Here is a 17,619-nt window from a genome sequence, read left to right on the forward strand (position 1 = left end):
CAGTACACCCCCATAGATCCAGAGGCTCCAGGAAGTCAGGCAGCTGTTGTAATGTCTTTCGTAAATCAGGCAGCCCCAGATATTAAAAGAAAACTCCAGAAATTGGAAGACTTGGAAAGAAAGCGGATTCAGGACCTCCTTCAGATGGCCCAGTGGGTTTATAATAACAGAGATACTCCAGAAGAAAGGCAATTTAAGGCCACTGAAAAAATGACCAAGGTCCTGGCAGCGGTAGTACAGAAAGAACATCTACAGCCAGAGTACACCCAACCCAGGTGGCCCCCCAGGCATGATAATCTGAGAAAAGACCAATGTGCCTACTGCAAGGTGGCTGGCCAACAGGTAAGAGACTGCCCCAAAAAGAAGCAACGAGGACAGGGACCCCCTAGGTCTACACCCGTACTAGTCACTCAAGATGAAGACTAGGGAAGACGGGGTTCGGATCCCCTCCCCGAACCTAGGGTAACTTTGCAAGTGGAGGGGTCCCCGGTCCAGTTCTTGGTCGATACGGGAGCACAGCACTCAGTCTTAGTTAAAACTAATAGGAAATTATCCTCCAAGTCCTCGTGGGTACAAGGGGCCACAGGAGTTAAGAAATACCCATGGACAACACAAAGAACAGTAAACCTTGGAGCCAAGAATGTAACCCATTCTTTCCTGGTCATCCCTGAGAGCCCCTGTCCCCTATTAAGGAGAGACCTGCTAACTAAAATGGGAGCACAGATCCATTTCCTCCCTGAGGGGCCCGTCGTGACCAACTCCCACAATCAACCCGTGTCTGTCCTGACTATGACCCTAGAAGATGAGTACCGGCTCCACCAGGAGCAAACGGCCCCTGACCAGGACATAGCAACCTGGCTCCAGCAATATCCAGAAGCTTGGGCGGAAACGGGGGGCTTAGGACTAGCAAAACACCGTCCTGCCTTATTTGTTGAACTTAAACCTGGGGCAGACCCTGTGTGGGTACGCCAATACCCGATGCCCCTAGAGGCCAAGAAAGGAATTGCCCCGCATATCCGCCGGCTCCTTGACCAAGGGGTCCTTCGCTCATGTCACTCACCCTGGAATACTCCATTGTTGCCGGTACGAAAACCTAATAGTGGAGAATACAGACCTGTACAAGACTTAAGAGAAATCAATAAGAAGGTTGTGGACATACATCCAACTGTGCCTAACCTGTATACCCTCCTGAGTACCCTAAACCCCAAACATCAATGGTACACTGTTTTAGATTTGAAAGATGCTTTCTTCAGTTTGCCTTTAGCCCCTCAGAGCCAAAAGCTCTTCGCCTTCGAGTGGAATGACCCCGATAGGGGCATAAGTGGCCAACTGACATGGACCAGACTGCCGCAAGGATTCATAAACTCTCCTACCCTGTTCGATGAGGCCCTCCATGAAGACCTGGGTGAGTACTGATGCAAACACCCTGAAATAACCTTACTACAGTATGTTGATGACCTCCTGATTGCTGCTGAGACCCAAGAAGCTTGCATCCAAGGGACCAAGGGTCTCTTACAAGCTCTGGGAAATCTAGGCTACTGAGCCTCGGCAAAGAAAGCTCAAATCTGTAAGCCAGAGGTAACATATCTAGGGTATCTGCTTAAAGAAGGGCAGCGCTGGTTAACAGACGCCCGGAAACAAACTGTTCTGCAGATCCCCAGGCCACAATCCACCCGACAAGTGAGGGAATTCCTGGGGTCGGCGGGGTTTTGCAGACTATGGATACTTGGGTTCGCAGAACTGGCTAAACCCTTATATCAGGCAACACGGGGGCAGCAGCCATTTAAGTGGACAGATGAAGCCGAGTCGGCTTTCCAACAGATTAAAACCGCCCTACTCTTCGCGCCTGCACTAGGACTACCTGATGTTACCAAGCCCTTCCACTTATATGTAGATGAGAATAAAGGTGTCGCCAAGGCGGTAATAACTCAGAACTTAGGCCCCTGGCGAAGGCCAGTTGCCTACCTGTCAAAGAAGTTAGACCCAGTGGCTGCTGGGTGGCCCCCCTGTCTCCGAATGATTGCAGCCACGGCTCTGATGGTGCAGGATGCTGATAAACTTGTCATGGGGCAAGAATTGCGGGTCGTTACTCCACATGCCATCGAAGGTGTACTCAAACAGCCACCTAATCGCTGGATGAGTAACGCCCGACTCACCCACTACCAAGGACTACTACTAAATCCTCTCAGGATAACTTTCCTGCCCCCAACGACCTTAAACCCTGCCTCACTGCTGCCCAACCCGGACCTGGACGCCCCACTCCACGACTGCACCGAGATACTAGCTCAGGTGCACGGAGTTCAAGAAGACCTGCAGGACCGCCCACTTCCTGACGCCGACCTCGTTTGGTTCACTGATGGGAGCAGCTTCATGCATCAGGGCCAGAGGTACACTGGAGCGGCAGTAACTTCAGAGACTGAGGTAATCTGGGTGGAACCCCTGCCCCCGGGGACATCGGCCCAGAAGGCCGAACTGATAGCGCTCACCCAAGCTCTTACCTTAGCGGCGGGGAAAAAGCTGACGGTATATACAGACAGCCGATATGCCTTTGCAACGGCGCATATACATGGGGCCATTTACAGGGAGCGGGGGTTACTGACGGCTGAAAGAAAAGAGATAAAAAACAAGCAAGAAATCCTAGCCCTGCTGACAGCCCTATGGAGGCCAGAAAAGTTAGCCATTGTGCATTGCCCAGGGCATCAGAAACTAACTACTCCAACTGCTCAAGGCAACTTTCTGGCGAACCAAACTGCAAGAAAGGTGGCGAAGGTTCCCAGCCAACTCCTTGCACTCCAGCTCCCTGATCCGGGCCCCCAGGACTTGCCATATTTCCCTGATTATTCAGAACAAGATCTCCAGCGGATTGACAAGCTTCCCCTAAAACAGATCCAGAATGGGTGGTGGACTGATACTAATGACCAAACCATCCTACCAGAAAAGTTAGGACAACAAGTGTTAGAACACATCCACCGAACCACCCACCTGGGTGCTCGGCGGATGATAGACCTGATCAGACGCTCTAAGCTCAAATTCAGGCATACAGCCAAGACAGCCAGCAACATTGTGACAAGTTGCAGAGTCTGCCAGCTTAACAACGCCTACCCCCAATCCCAGGCTGCATCGGGAACAAGGCTCAGGGGAACCAGGCCCGGTATCTACTAGGAAGTAGATTTTACTGAAATAAAGCCAGGAAAATACGGGTATCGGTACTTACTTGTCTTTGTAGATACTTTTTCAGGGTGGACTGAAGCATTCCTCACCAAAAAAGAAACTGCTCAGGTTGTAGCAAAGAAAATCCTGGAAGATATCCTCCCCAGGTATGGCTTCCCCGTCCAGATAGGGTCAGACAATAGGCCGGCCTTCGTCGCTAAGGTAAGTCAGGATTTGGCTTCCATCCTTGAGGCAAATTGGAAACTACATTGCGCTTACAGGCCCCAGAGTTCAGGACAGGTAGAGAGAATGAATCGGACCTTAAAAGAGACCTTAACTAAATTAACTATGGAGACTGGCGCTAATTGGGTGGTCCTTCTCCCCTACGCTCTGTTCTGGGCCCGTAATACCCCTTACAGACTGGGCCTTACCCCTTATGAAATTATGTATGGCAGACCCCCACCCTTAGTTCCCAGCCTAAAAGAGGATCTGCTCAAGTCTGAAACAGAAAATGTCTCTGAACTCTTATTTTCCCTACAAGCCTTGCAGAAAATTCATCAAGAAATCTGGCCCAAGCTGAAGGAACTATATGAGACCGGTCCCCCGCCGACACCCCATTCGTACCAGCCGGGAGACTGGGTCCTGGTCAAGTGACACCGACAAGAGACCCTAGAACCCAGGTGGAAAGGACCACTCCAGGTACTCCTAACCACACCCACTGCCCTGAAGGTAGAAGGCATCGCGTCGTGGATCCACTACACCCACGTCAAGCCAGTGGACCCAACCTCCAACCTTCTAAGACCAATCACGGTGGTGGCTGAAGCACTGGACACGTGGACTGTGGACAGAGCTAGGAACAACCCCTTAAAACTCACCCTGCGCCGGCAGCATAGCTCACTGCAAACATGCAGTTAAGTAGTCTAACCCTAACATTAGTCGCCCTAGTGACCGCTGGGGAAATCACAAAACCAGCTCTTAATCCCTTTGTCTGGAGATTCTGGCTTTATGAAAACCGAACCCACCCTGGACAACCTCATAAGCCCGGGAAATTATTGGCCAGTGCTGATTGCCCCTCCTCAGGGTGCAACAGCCCAATTCTGCTAAATTTTACTGGTTTTCAAATAGCCAAACCTATGACACCAATAATATGCTTTGAGTTTGATCAGACTAAATACAATTGTAAACACTATTGGTGGCACCAAAATGCCGGCTGTCCTTATAACTATTGTAACATCCATAGACCCCGTTATTGGGGAGAGAGAAAACAGTTAGAACCTAAGTGGCCCTTCCATCGCAGACGGGATGGACACTTTTCATATACATGGATAGTTAAAGACCCCTGGAACTCCTGCTGGACCATGCCTCAACATGGGGCTGTATACTACTCCCCCTCCTCCACATGGCCTAGCAGTCACCTCTATCTGTGGTGAGGCCTAGTGCAAGTACTGCCCCTAGTCCACGGGAATATCCAACGACAGGAAAACAGACTAACACAAGACTTACGTCCTTTCTCCTGGTTAAAGTTATTACAAGAAGGACTAGAACTTGCTAACCTTACGGGACTTCACAGCCTGACTGGCTGCTTTCTGTGTGCCACTCTAGGGCGTCCACCGCTAACCGCTGTCCCTCTGCCATGGGGATCCTCTACCTTTACCCAAGCTAACAACCTCCGAAACCTCTCATATGCTCCTATCATAAACGTGCCCCTATACCTAAACCCCAGTCAGGAGAAGTTTCCCTACTGTTTCTCAGGAACCAATTCCAGCCTCTGCAGCATTACTGCAACGCCCCCTAATATCACCTTAAGGGCTCCGTCAGGCATATTCTTCTGGTGTAATGGAACCTTATCTAAAAACCTATCAAGCCCCTCTGTTACCAACCTACTGTGTCTTCCTGTCACATTAGTTCCCCGGTTGACTCTACTTACTGCCAGCGAGTTCCTAAGGTATACCGGTAACTGGACTAGTGCTGTTATTCACCCAGACCCTAGACCGAGACCTGCACGAGCCATATTTCTCCCCCTCATTGCAGGAATCTCCCTCACCGCATCCTTCATTGCGGCCGGACTGGCAGGGGGAGCCCTAGGTCACACCCTCATAGAAAGCAACAAGTTATACCAACAATTTGCCGTTGCTATGGAGGAGTCGGCTGAGTCCCTTGCCTCCCTTCAGCGGCAGCTCACGTCCCTAGCTCAGGTAACCTTGCAGAACCGGAGGGCCCTAGACCTACTCACTGCAGAAAAAGGTGGCACATGTATATTTCTAAAAGAAGACTGTTGTTTCTACATAAATGAATCAAGGCTTGTAAAGGGCCGGGTCCAACAGTTACGCAAGTTAAACACTGAAGTAAAAACACGGCAGTTTGCTTCAGCTGCAGACCAATGGTGGAATTCCTCTGTTTTCTCTGTTAGCCCCCTTCCTTGGACCCCTGCTAAGTCTACTATTTCTGCTTACCGTAGGACCTTGTGTTGTTAACAGAATTTTATAATTTGTTAGGGAGAGATTTGACACCGTACAACTCATGGTCCTCAGAGCCCAATACCAACCTGTAAACACTGAGACAGAATCAGACTTATAAGACCCAAGATTGGCTCTAGAAATGCCTAAAAAGAAGGGGGGAATGAAAGGAGCTGGGCACATTCCTCAGCCCCGGGCTCAAAACTCCCTGAGCCCAGTACAAACACATCCCATCCTCCCATCCCACCACATATCGCCATATATCTCTCAAACTCCCTGAGCCCAGTATAAACACCACCTGGAAAGTCTCCGATAAGGAGACGGCCGTTCAAGGTTTTACTGAAAGCACGGGAATCAAAAGAATTCCTTTGTTCCCCTGTAACTCTCGGGCTATAAAAAGCAAACGCTCGCATTGTTCGGGGCCCTCTTGTATGCTGTGGAATGGAGGGACCAGGTTCGAACTTGTAGTAAAGATCCTTGCCGCTTGGCTTTGACTCTGGACTCTGGTGGTCTTCTTTGGGGAACAAACAGTCTGGGCATAACACTCAGGCTGGCTGGAGTACAGTGGCACAATCTTGGCTCACTGTAACCTCCACATCCCAGTTTCAAGCAATTCTCATGTCTCAAGCTCTTGAGTAGCTGGGATTACAGGCATGTGCCACCATGCCCAGCTAATTGTTGGTATTTTTAGTAGAGACGGGCTTCACTATGTTGGCCAGGCTGGTCTTAAATTCCTGGCCTTAGTGATCTGCCCACCATGAGCCACCATGCCCAGCCTCTTTGTCTTTTAAATGGGGGCATTTAGCCTGTTTACATTCAAGGTTAGTACTGATAGGTGTGGATTTGATCTTGTAATTGTGTTGTTAGCTGGTTATTATGCTGGCTTGTTTGTGTGGTTGCTTTATAGTGTCACAGTAGTCTGTGTACTTAAGTGTGTTTTTATATTGGCTGGTAATGATGGTTTTTCCTTTCCATATTTAGTGCTTCTTTCAAGATCTCTTGTAAGGTGGGTCTTTTGGTAATGAACTCCTTCAGCATTTGCTTATCTGAAAAGGATTTTATTTCTCCTTTGCTTAGGAAGCTTAGTTTGGCTGGATATGAAATGCTTGGTTGAAGTTTCTTATTATTTTTTTTTATTATACTTTAAGTTCTAGTGTACATGTGCACAATGTGCAGGTTTGTTATATATGTATACATGTGCCATGTTGGTGTGCTGCACCCATTAACTCGTCATTTACATTAGGTATATCTCCTAATGCTATCCCTCCCCCTGTGAATCCATCTGGTCCTGGACTTTTTTTGGTTGGTAGGCTATTAATTATTACCTCAATTTCAGAGCCTGTTATTGGTCTATTCAGGGATTCCACTTGTTCTTGGTTTAGTCTTGGGAGAGTGTAAGTGTCCAGGAAATTATCTATTTCTTCTAGGTTTTCTAGTTTATTTGCGTAGAGGTGTTTATAGTATTCTCTGATGATAGTTTGTATTTCTGTGTGGTCAGTGGTGATATCCCACTGATATCACTCTGCTTGGTGCTGAGTTGAGTTCAATTCCTGGATATCCTGGTTAAATTTCTGTCTTATTGTTCTATCTAATGTTGACAGTGGGGTGTTAAAGTCTCCCATTATTATTGTATGGGAGATCTAAGTCTCTTTATAAGTCTCTAAGGACGTGCTTTATGAATCTGGTTGCTCCTGTATCGGGTGCATATATATTTAGGATAGTTAGCTCTTCCTGATGAATTGATCCCTTTACCATTATGTAATGACCTTCTTTGTCTCTTTTGATCTTTGATGGTTTAAAGTCTGTTTTATCAGAGACTAGGATTGCAACCCCTGCTTTTTTTTGTTCACCCATTTGCTTGGTAGATCTTCCTCCATCCCTTTATTTTGAGCCTATGTGTGTCTCTGCATGTGAGATGGGTCTCCTGAAGACCCACCCAAACTGATGGGTCTTGACTCTTTATCCAGTTTGCCAGTCTGTATCTTTTAATTGGACCATTTAGTCCATTTACATTTAAGGTTAATATTGTTATGTGTGAACTTGAGCCTGTCATTATGATATTAGCTGGTTATTTTGCTCGTTATTTGATGCAGTTTCTTCCTAGCATCAATGAACTTTACATTTTGGCATGTTTTTGCAATGGCTGGTACCTGTTGTTCCTTTCCATATTTAGTGCTTCCTTCAGGATCTCTTGTAGGGCAGGCCTGGTGGTGACAAAATTTCTAAGCATTTGCTTGTCTGTAAATGATTTTAATTCTCCTTCACTTATGAAACTTAGTTTGGCTGGATATGAAATTCTGGGTTGAAAATTCTTTAAGAATGTTGAATATTGGCCCCCACTCTCTTCTGGCTTGGAGAGTTTCTGCCGAGAGATCTGCTGTTAGTCTGATGGGCTTCCCTTGACGTTTTTTTCTTTAAGAATGTTGAATATGGGCCCCCAGTCTCTTCTGGCTTATAGGGTTTCAGCTGAGTAGTCTGCTGTTAGCGTAATAGTGTTCCCGTTGTAGGTCACTTGCCCTTTCTCTCTGGCTGCCTTTAACATTCTTTCTTTCATTTTGACCTTGGGAAGTCTGATGATTATGTGTCTTGGGGATTATTTTCTTGTGTAGAATCTAGCAGGGATTCTCTGTATGTCCTGAATTTGACTGTTGGCTTCTCTAGCAAGGTTGGGGAATTTTCATGGATGATATCCTGAAATATATATTCCAGGTCATTTGCTTTCTCTCTGTCCCTTTGAGGGATGCCAGTGATTTGTAGATTTGGTCTCTTTTCATAGTCCCATATTTCCTGGAGGTCTTGTTCATTCCTTTTCACTCTTTTTTCTTTATTTTTGTCTGACTTATTTCAGAAAGCCAGTCTTCAAGTTCTGAGATCCTTTCCTCAGCTTGGTCTTTTCTGCTGTTATTACTTGTGATTGCATTTGAAATTCTTGTAGGGTGAGTTCTATCAGATCAGTTAGGTACTTTTTTATACCAGTTATTTCATCTTTCAGCTCCTGTATCCTTTTATTGTGTTTCTTAGTTTCCTTGGATTGAGTTTTGCCATTCTCCTGAATCTCAATAACCTTTGTTTCTATCTGTATTCTGAATTCTCTTTCTGTCATTTCAGCCAACTCAGCCTGGTTAAGAATCCTTGTTGGAGAACTAGTGTGGTCACACAGACACTGACCATTTGAGTTGCTGGAGTTCTTGCATTGGTTCTTTCTCAACTCTGTATGTGTATGTTTCTTTAACTGTTGTGTAGATTGAGTATAGTCAATAGATCTGTTTTCTAGATGTTTTCACAAGGCCAAGGCTTTTTGCATGGTCTTTATTTGTAGCTGACTTCTTGTCTTTGGCTTCACAGTGGGTATGTTAGCAAGGTATTTTTGGTGTTGAAGCTTTGGTGTGATCCAGTACGTGGTGCTTAGGGGTAGTGGTCAGTTGGTAGGTAGGCTGTTGCTCAGTTGTGTGGCTCCCCTGTATTTCTGCAGTTGCAGCTGTGCTCCCTCTCAATGCTCTGAAAGTGTGGGCTTCTCTCCCACTTGAGTACTGGCTGTAGATCGTGGCTTGGGGCCCTCCCGGGCTGTCCACCACAGCTCTGGGGTGATCTCAGGGTTTATGTTTCCTCCTCAACTTGGAAGAAGCAGAGGAAGGGACCTTCATAGTAGTTGTAACCAAGAATCTTTTGCTTGTTTCCTGTAGGCTTCATCCCCAGAGAGATAAAGGTCAGCAGTTGCTCAGCCCGGGATGGGGAGTTCTATGCTGTGGGCCCAAGTCAGGGGTTCCCTGCCTGGTGATGAGCGAGGATGTGGGTGAGATCCATAGGAGACAGACTGGCTTCCTCTCCTTCAGTTGACTGCAGCTTGTCAGAGGTGTGGATAAGTCACTTAGGGTCTTCATTAGTCTGAGGGTAGCACGGGTAGTACCACTGCAGAGGCAATGGCAGAGAGGCTTTTGGTTGGCTCTGCCTCCGAGAAATGTGGAGCTGCTGTTACTGGAGTGTTCAGCCAGTGGGGTGGGATAGCTGCACTGCTGGCATGAGCTTGGGGCTCTGCTTGTTGAGGAGCAAGGGAATGAGGGCTCACCAAGAGGAGAGGCTGGTATTTGTTCCATATGGTGCCTGTGGTGTGTTGTAAACTCGGGTGTATCCCTCAGGCTGTTTCTTCCCCAGAACACTGGCAGCAGGGAGGGAACTGCTGCTGTGGCAGTGGCAGAAGGGCTTTAGGATGCCTCTGGGAGCCTCTCCTCAGGGAAACTTTGGGCCACTACCAGTGGGTATGCTCAGCCACTGATGAAGTGACTGTTCTGTGGTTATGAGCCAAGGACCCTGCCTGGTAAGGAGTCGAGGGAGGGGCAGGGTTCCTAGAGAAGAGGGACTGCACTCCTCTCCATATAGTGACTGTGGTATATTGGAGGTGCCAGCATAGTGACTAGGCCGTTTGTTCCTTTCCCAGCCTGAGGGCTCTTAGGGTGGTACCACTACAACTGTAGTGATGGAGGGGCTGTAGTTTGACTCTGGGATTTCCTCCTCAGAGAAATGCTGGGCTGCTTATGCCTCTAATTGCAGTGATCAGGCAGGGGCATGGTGATGGTGCACTAGAGCCCCAGGTTGGGAGGCCCTGCCCAGTGAATGGGAAATGAGGACCAGGACCTGCATGGAGAACAATGTGGCTAGTTTTCCATGAGGTGATTGCTCTGTGCTGGGAATTCAGACCAGCCCCTGCTCCCCACAGACTCTGCAGAGCCCAGAGACAGCAAGGGTGAGAGCTGTGAGAGAGCAAACGTGGCAACCCATCCCTCCCACTGGGAGCTCTGTCCAGGGAGTTGCAGAACTGCTACTGGCTCAATAGCCCCAGCTGGAGAACCTGCCCAGCGAGGATATACAGGATTAGGGACCCACATAACAAACAGTCTGGCCAGTTTTCTGTGGGACTGTGGCAGCATACTGGGGGTCTGCTCCAGTCCCTAGTCACCTTGGATTTTCCAGTACCTGAAGCTATCAATGGTGGAGTCTGCAAAACAACAAAGATGGTGGTCTGCCCCTTCTTCTGGGAGCTTGCTGTGTCCCAGGGAGGTATGGACCTGTTGCCGGTCCAAACACACCTGTAGGAGGTGGCTGGAGACCCCAGTTGGGAGGTCCTGCCCAGTGAGGAGGAACAGGATCAGGGATCCACTTAAGAAAGCAGTCTGCCTACGTTTTCATAGAGCAGCTGTGCTATACTTGGGGTCTGTTCCATCCCCCAGTTGCCTCAGACTGCCCAAAGCCCAAAGGCAAGAATAGCAAAAGCTATCAAACAGCAAAGATGGCAGCCCACACCACCCTCTGTGACCTCTATCCCAGAGAAGTTTGAAATCGGTGGGTTGGAAAACACCAGTGAGGGTAACTAGAGACCCCAGCCGGGAGATTCTGCCCAGTGAAGAGAAATGGGATCTGGAATCCATGTGAATAAGCAGTTTGACTGCTTCTCCGTATAGCTTCTGGGTTGTGCCAGGAAACCACTGCAGTCCCTAGTCAACTGGGACTCCCTAGAGCCCAAAGGCAACAAAGGCTAAGGCTGTGAAATAACAGAGATGGTGGCCTGTCTCTCTCCTTGGGAGCTCCATCTCAGGGAGCTGTAATGCTGCTACCAGTGGCTGGCTTGTTTCCCAAGCCAGTGGGTCTTATCCTGAGAGATGCCATGGAAACAAGGCCTGCAGGCTATCACTTCTCGGCCACCTGGATTCAGCCCCTTTCCTAGGGACATGTATAGGGGTCTAACCTCCTGCTTTGCTGGAGTTACAGCTGCTTTGCTGGAGTTGCAGCTGCTTTTGCTAGGAAGCCTGGGTATCTAAGGCTGCTGGGGCTGTGTGTGTGCCTGAGTGGCTGCTCTGCCAAGACTCTATGTAGCTCTACATGTCAGACTGAATGCCCTGATGGAGTGGGTCCGTGAGAGGGTCACCTGACCCAAGGGTTGCAAAGATTCATGGGAGAAGCGTGGGTCCCAGGGGTTGCTCACTCACTCACCACTTCCCTGGGCCGAGGAGGCTCTCCTGGCTCTACGTGACTCCTGGGTGGGCAGTCATCCTGCCTTGGTTTTCTCCATTCTCCCCGGGTCAGGTTGTTTCCTTGATGAGTTTCCAATGCATGTACTTGGATGTGTCCGTGGAAGGTGCTGTATTTACTCGCCTGTTCCATTTCTCTTCATGAGTGGCGTACACTAGCTACTTCTATTCAGTCATGTTGGCCAACTCTGTATCAATATTTTTTTTCTTTAAGCATAAAAACCTTGGAGATAAGAGAAGTAAAAAAGAGAGACTTCTACATGAAATTGTTACTGTTATTATTGGTAAACATTTATGAGGCATCATATGAATTAAACTTAGATAAAAAGTTTAAAACAAAACTAAGACTTTGTCCCTGTGTTGAATAATAAGGGCAATCAGTCCCTTTATTTTAGTCCTCTTTACAACTGGTGTGTTTCTGCATCTGAATCAATCATGCTACAACTTTTAAAGGTTCTTAAACACCATTAAAATGAGAAATTGTTGCACTACAGTCTGCTCATCTCACATACATAGATGTTGACACTAAAGAAATAGCAACTTAATTCAGCATGACTTATTGTGATCTGTTAAGTGAAAAGCACTGTACTTGCTACTGTAAAGGATGAAAACACTGTTTCTTTTCTTGTGGAGCTTAGTTTACATTCTGGTAGAGAAGTTAAGATACATAATAAAGTAATAATAAAATATAGAGTACATCACAGCAATACTCAGAAACTATTTGCTAAAGAGATTAATATGGCTAGAAGAGAACCTGGTACTAATCATCAGGACAATGGGAGAATGACCCTGAAGGCATTTTAGAGATCTTTGAGGCTGCTCCCCTTATCACAGTCTGAGAATGTTAGGATCTTGAGGGCAGCAAGGGCTTGCTACCTTGAGCCTAGGTAGGGTAGGCTAGGGTCTCTCTGCTCTCTGCATTCAGGAGCAGGACTCCTCAGCCAGTGGTGGCTTAACTGGCCTCAGATACAGCTCAACTTGTTGCTCCAAATGTTACAAACTGTAAACCTTGGCAGCACCACATCTTCATTCAGACAGGCCCAGATGTGGCTCATGCTCAAACTACAGAAGGTACTGTTGGAACCGAACTGTCGATTCCTTCCTTGGCAGGGGTCGCCGCGAAGGATCACCGACACGAGATTCACAGCAGAGAGTTATTTATTACTAGCGCGCTAGGGTCCCAAGCTCTAAGTTGGCCCTGGGACCCTGACTGCTTGTTACAGGCTGTTTATATAGGCAAACACAAGTTCAAACACAGCTTAGGGCGCGAAATTCAAACAAAGCTTTAGGCGCGTGGTAATTGGGTCTGTCTATGGCCTGAGCAAGGTGTCTTGTTCTAATTGGTTAGAGCAGGACCTTATGAGGTTTTTTCCTGGAGTTGTTGATTCCGGGAACTTCGAGGCAGGGTGGGACCCCCGGAATTGGCAGGGTGGGACCCTATCAGGGTGGGACCCTATTGAGGCAGGGTGGGACCCTATCCAGAGCCACCTGGTGTTAATTTTTTTAAGTTCTTTTTTTATGAGGCCTAGTTTCTAAGTTTTATGCGGCCTAGTTTCATTCCCTCCTCTTTTTGTGTCAGAGGCTCAATCTTGAGCCTCTTCTTCAGTCCTCAGGGTCTGATATTGTTGGGTCAGAACCATAGCATGTACTATGTTTATTCTATTTTTAATAAGGGTGAGTAAGCAGTTGAGTATGCATGGCCTGAAAGTCAGGATGAGCGTGAGCAGGATGAGGGGTCTTAAGATGGTGGAGATTAGGGTGCTAAGCCAAGGGGATTGGTTGTACTAATTTTTAAACTAACTTTGTTGAGATTTTCTTTTTTTTTGTCTAATCTTTTTCTTAGTTTTGCCATAGAATCTTTAACTATTCCTGAATGATCTGCATAAAAACAACATTGCTCTTTTAGGGCTGCACAGAGCCTGCCCTCTTTCAGAAAGACAATTTCTAGTCCTCGTCGGTTTTGTAATACAACTTCAGACAGAGAAGTCAAGGACTCTTCAAGTTTTGTGATAGATTGTTCTATGGCTCTAAGGTCTTTATCTATGGCTACTTTAAGTTGTTGCAGATGATGGTTACCATGCACTAGGGCTGCTGTCCTGGTCTTAACTCTAACCGCTACCTTAATTCCTAACATGTCGGCGAGGGTGAGGGAGATTAAGGGCGGGGAAGTGCTTTGAGGAGCTTTTAGTTGGGGCTTCTCCGATATGGAAACCGGGGGCTTTCTAGCTTCTAATAAAACCTGGTTTGGCCTTACTGCAACAGGGGCAGTGTCTGGATTGACTAATAGTCTGATTTGGAGGGGAATTTTAGGCGGGTTGTGCTGGTATAAATAGAGACCTTATATTAACCTTGTTGTTATTTATCTGTTATCAGATTTTGCCGCATCTTCAAACTTGATGCGAACCAGGTTGCAATTTTCCGTATATCGGGTTGTGGTACAGGGCTGGACAAAGGACATGGTTATATACTAAGGTTTTGTGGCCTATTTTTACTCTCTATTATTAGTAGTCACACAGGACCAGCTTTTGCAATACAAGTGAGTCAGATCTTTACAAGTTTTTTTCATTTGTCTTGTCCTGAATCCGGGACAGGCATAAAACCCGTTCCGGCTGATGGACACTTTTCTAGCCTGTCCTTTCCATTCTTGTCTATCTTGAGGAGTTCCTAATAGGACTCCTGTGGGACCAGTAAACCGGGGGCCTGTGTCTTTTATCTTTTCTGCTATATATATATATTTTTTTAGGTTGAAATAGAGGTCTGGAAACTAAGTCTTTATAGGAGTATTCTCGGAGGTCTTACTTAAGACCTCTTGATTATTAAAATTAATTATCTGTCAGGTCAGGCTAAATGGCCGGTGGGGGTTAGCGTCAAAAACTACACTAGAGACGGCGCAGGGAAGAAGGGCAAACAATAAGCAAGGAGTTAGATACGAGAGAGTCTTATCTTGAGCAGGTCCGCGGAGCGTCGGAGTTTCCATGTTTCAAGTGGTGTTGGTCTGGACGTCTCTGGAGCAGCCTTGGTGTGGGATGCGTGGATCTAAGTGGAGATTCCGTCAACCTTTATGGCCGTGGGCGTGGTCAGGAGAACAATGTAGGGTCCTTTCCACCGAGGCTTTAGTCCTTGAGTACGGTGCCGTCTAACGTAGACAGAGTTTCCCACCTGGAAGGGGTGACTGGTCTGTGGATGTCCTGGTTGGTACAGTTCTGCCAAGGGGGCCCAGATTTGGGCCTGTACTGCTTGGAGTCCTTTTAGCCGAGCCTGTAGGTCAGTTTTAGGATCGGAGGGGGAGAAGGAGTTAAGCAAGGTTGACAAAGGGGGAGGTCCTCCGTAGAGGATTTCATATGGAGTGAGCCCAAAACGGTTAGGTGTATTTTGGGCCTTTAACAGAGTTAAGGATAGGAGGCGTCTCCAATCTTTTAAACCAGTCTCTAAGGTCAATTTAGTAAGGGTCTCTTTTATTGTTCTATTCATTCTTTTTACCTGTCCTGAGCTCTGGGGTCTATAGGCACAATGTAATTTCCAATTAATCCCCAATATCCTGGCGAGCCCCTGACTTACCTGAGAAACGAAGGCCGGCCCGTTATCTGACTTAATTACCTTGGGAAGTCCGAATCTAGGAAAGATTTCTTCCAAAATTTTTTTTGGCTACTATGTGTGCCGTTTCTTGCCGGGTGGGGTAGGCTTCTACCTATCCTGAAAAGGTATCTACAAACACCAGTAAGTACTTATATCCAGCATAGTGAGGTTTTACTTCTGTGAAGTCTATTTCCTAATAGACTCCTGGGCGGTTACCACGAGTTCGTTTCCTTTCTGGAACTTGGGTAGCCCCAGCGTTTACCTGCTGACAGACCTTACAGGCAGATGTCACTTGTTCTATGAGGGTACTTGCCTTTGGGATTAGAAAGTCAGTTTTTTTAATCAGTAATTTTAGCTTTCGATTACTCAAGTGTGTCCAGGCATGCATCTGCTGGATCATTGCCAGGGCCTCCTTGGTCAGCATTGGGGTTTCGTCAGTGCTGCCAGCAGTTATGCCCCCCGGGATTTTTCTCTTGGCCCAGCCGTGGGGGCTGAGCTTTCTCAGGGACCCCTTCTGGGGGTCCGGCAGGTGACACAGGGCGGCTGGGCTGGGGGGTGCCCCCAGGACTGGGCTCTGTGCCTTTTTGCAGGGAACCTTCCGAATGGAAACTCTGGTTGCTGTTCTCATCATTGAGATCCAGCAGGATGAGAGGGCCACCCCCTCGGGGACTGGCGCCCCTGCCCCGACGTTCCCGGCCACGGGATCTCTTTGCCCTGCCACCTGCCTGCCTTCGCTCCTCCTCCTGGGGGTCCACCACTGGCACTCACTTGAAGATACGAAGGGAAGTGTCGCCCACAGTCACTCATTGCTTCTTCTATTTCCGGACCTTCTCGATGGTCGCCATTACTTTCTTGATGTCATCTTCGGCCCGGCTCCGGGTCTCGGCCCGTACGGTCCGGCCGGCCATGCTGGCGGGGCTGGGGCCGGAGCCGAGCCCGCGGTGGGGCCGCCTCCCGTCCGGCGGGCTTAGGCTCGGCGCCAGGCCCGGGCGCCGCGCTCTCGGCCTGCCGTCCCCCCAGGAGTTGGCCGCGCCTTCTTTCGTCCTTAACGCCTCCGCGAGTTCCCTGTTCTTTGCAGTAGGCATACTGGTCTTTTTCTACTTTTGGCCGTCTCCGCTTTTTTCCTCTCTCTTTGGTCCTTTCTCTCTCACAACTGCTGCCAGGATTTTTGTTAAATGCTTATCCTTTACTCGGTTCTTACGATCCTCTCGCTCTATCTGTTCCTTCGCTGACCTGGCTTCCCTTTCCTCAGGGGTTTCTTTCTTATTTTGGCCAAATTTGTGGGGTGTTTTCCTGCCCCTTTGAGACCCGCCAACAGAGCCTGGCAATAGATTCGGAGACTCTCCTTACCTGGTGCCGTTTCATAGTCCTAGTCCGGGCGGGGGAGGGGAAATCCCTCGTCTATTTTATTGGGAAGTTGGGTTGGGAGGCCTCCTGGTCCTGGCACATTTTTCCGGGCCTCCAAGAGGACCTGCTGCCTTTTTCAGTGGTTAAGAGGACCTGCAGGAGTTGCTGGCAATTATCCTAGGTGGGCTGGTGGGTGAGGAGAATGGATTCTATTAACGAGGTTAGGGCCTGAGGGTCTTGGGAAAAGGAAGGGTTATGGGTCTTCCAGTTATAGAGGTCAGAGGCAGAGAAGGGCTAGTACTGGACCGTGACAGTACGGAGGGGAAAAAGGGAGGATTGCTAAGTGGAAGGGCCTTCTGGGTCCTCAGTCCTGCAAGCGGAGACGAGGAGGTGTCGGCGGCGGCGTCCGAGGGGTGAGTTTGGGCGGGGCTGGAGAAGGAGACGGAGTGGAGGGAGGGGCCGAGGGAGAAGTTGGAGAAAGGGTAGGGGCCGAAAGAGCTGGGGACAAGACAGGGGGCAAGGGTGAAGCGTAAGGTGGAGGTCCCAGAAGGGGGTTTTGAGGTGGAGGAGGCAGGGGGTCGAGAAGGAGGAGGTCCCTCTGGGGTTCATCTGGGAGGACTGGCTTATGCGGGTCCGGATTCCGATTCTTTGGGGCTTCTAAGGCAAGGAGGGTAGATTGGGATGGGGAAGGGGAATGGAGGAAGGGTTTCACCCAAGAGGGAGGGTTTCGGACCAGATCCTCCCAAGTAATTATGTAGGCCACCTGGTCTGGGTGTCCGTGTGGCCCAGGATCCATCACTGTTGCTTTAACCTGTAAGATAATTGGGAGGTCAAATGTTCCGTCCCGGGGCCACCCAACATGGAGGGTAGGCCACTCGGACGAGCAGAATTTTCGCCATCGTCCCTTACGGACTTCTATGGAGAGGTTGTGGGCTCGAGCCCGAACGTCAGGGAAGTGAGTCAGGGTCAGAGACAAAGGAGTCGTCAACGTCTGTCTTATTTCGTCCACGTATAACAAGGACAAAACGAAAGTAACAAAAACAGACCAGACAAGTAAGGAGAAGCCG

General features: G+C 48.4%; 1 pseudogene; it reads right to left on the reverse strand.

Annotated features, from left to right (window-relative positions):
* Positions 1-2,280: 2,280 nt before the first annotated feature.
* Positions 2,281-16,231, reverse strand: LOC144337518 (B-cell CLL/lymphoma 7 protein family member C-like; annotated as a pseudogene).
* Positions 16,232-17,619: the final 1,388 nt, after the last annotated feature.

The sequence above is a fragment of the Macaca mulatta genome, chromosome 1 (assembly GCF_049350105.2).
Source record: "Macaca mulatta isolate MMU2019108-1 chromosome 1, T2T-MMU8v2.0, whole genome shotgun sequence".
In the NCBI taxonomy this organism is placed as follows: domain Eukaryota; kingdom Metazoa; phylum Chordata; class Mammalia; order Primates; family Cercopithecidae; genus Macaca; species Macaca mulatta.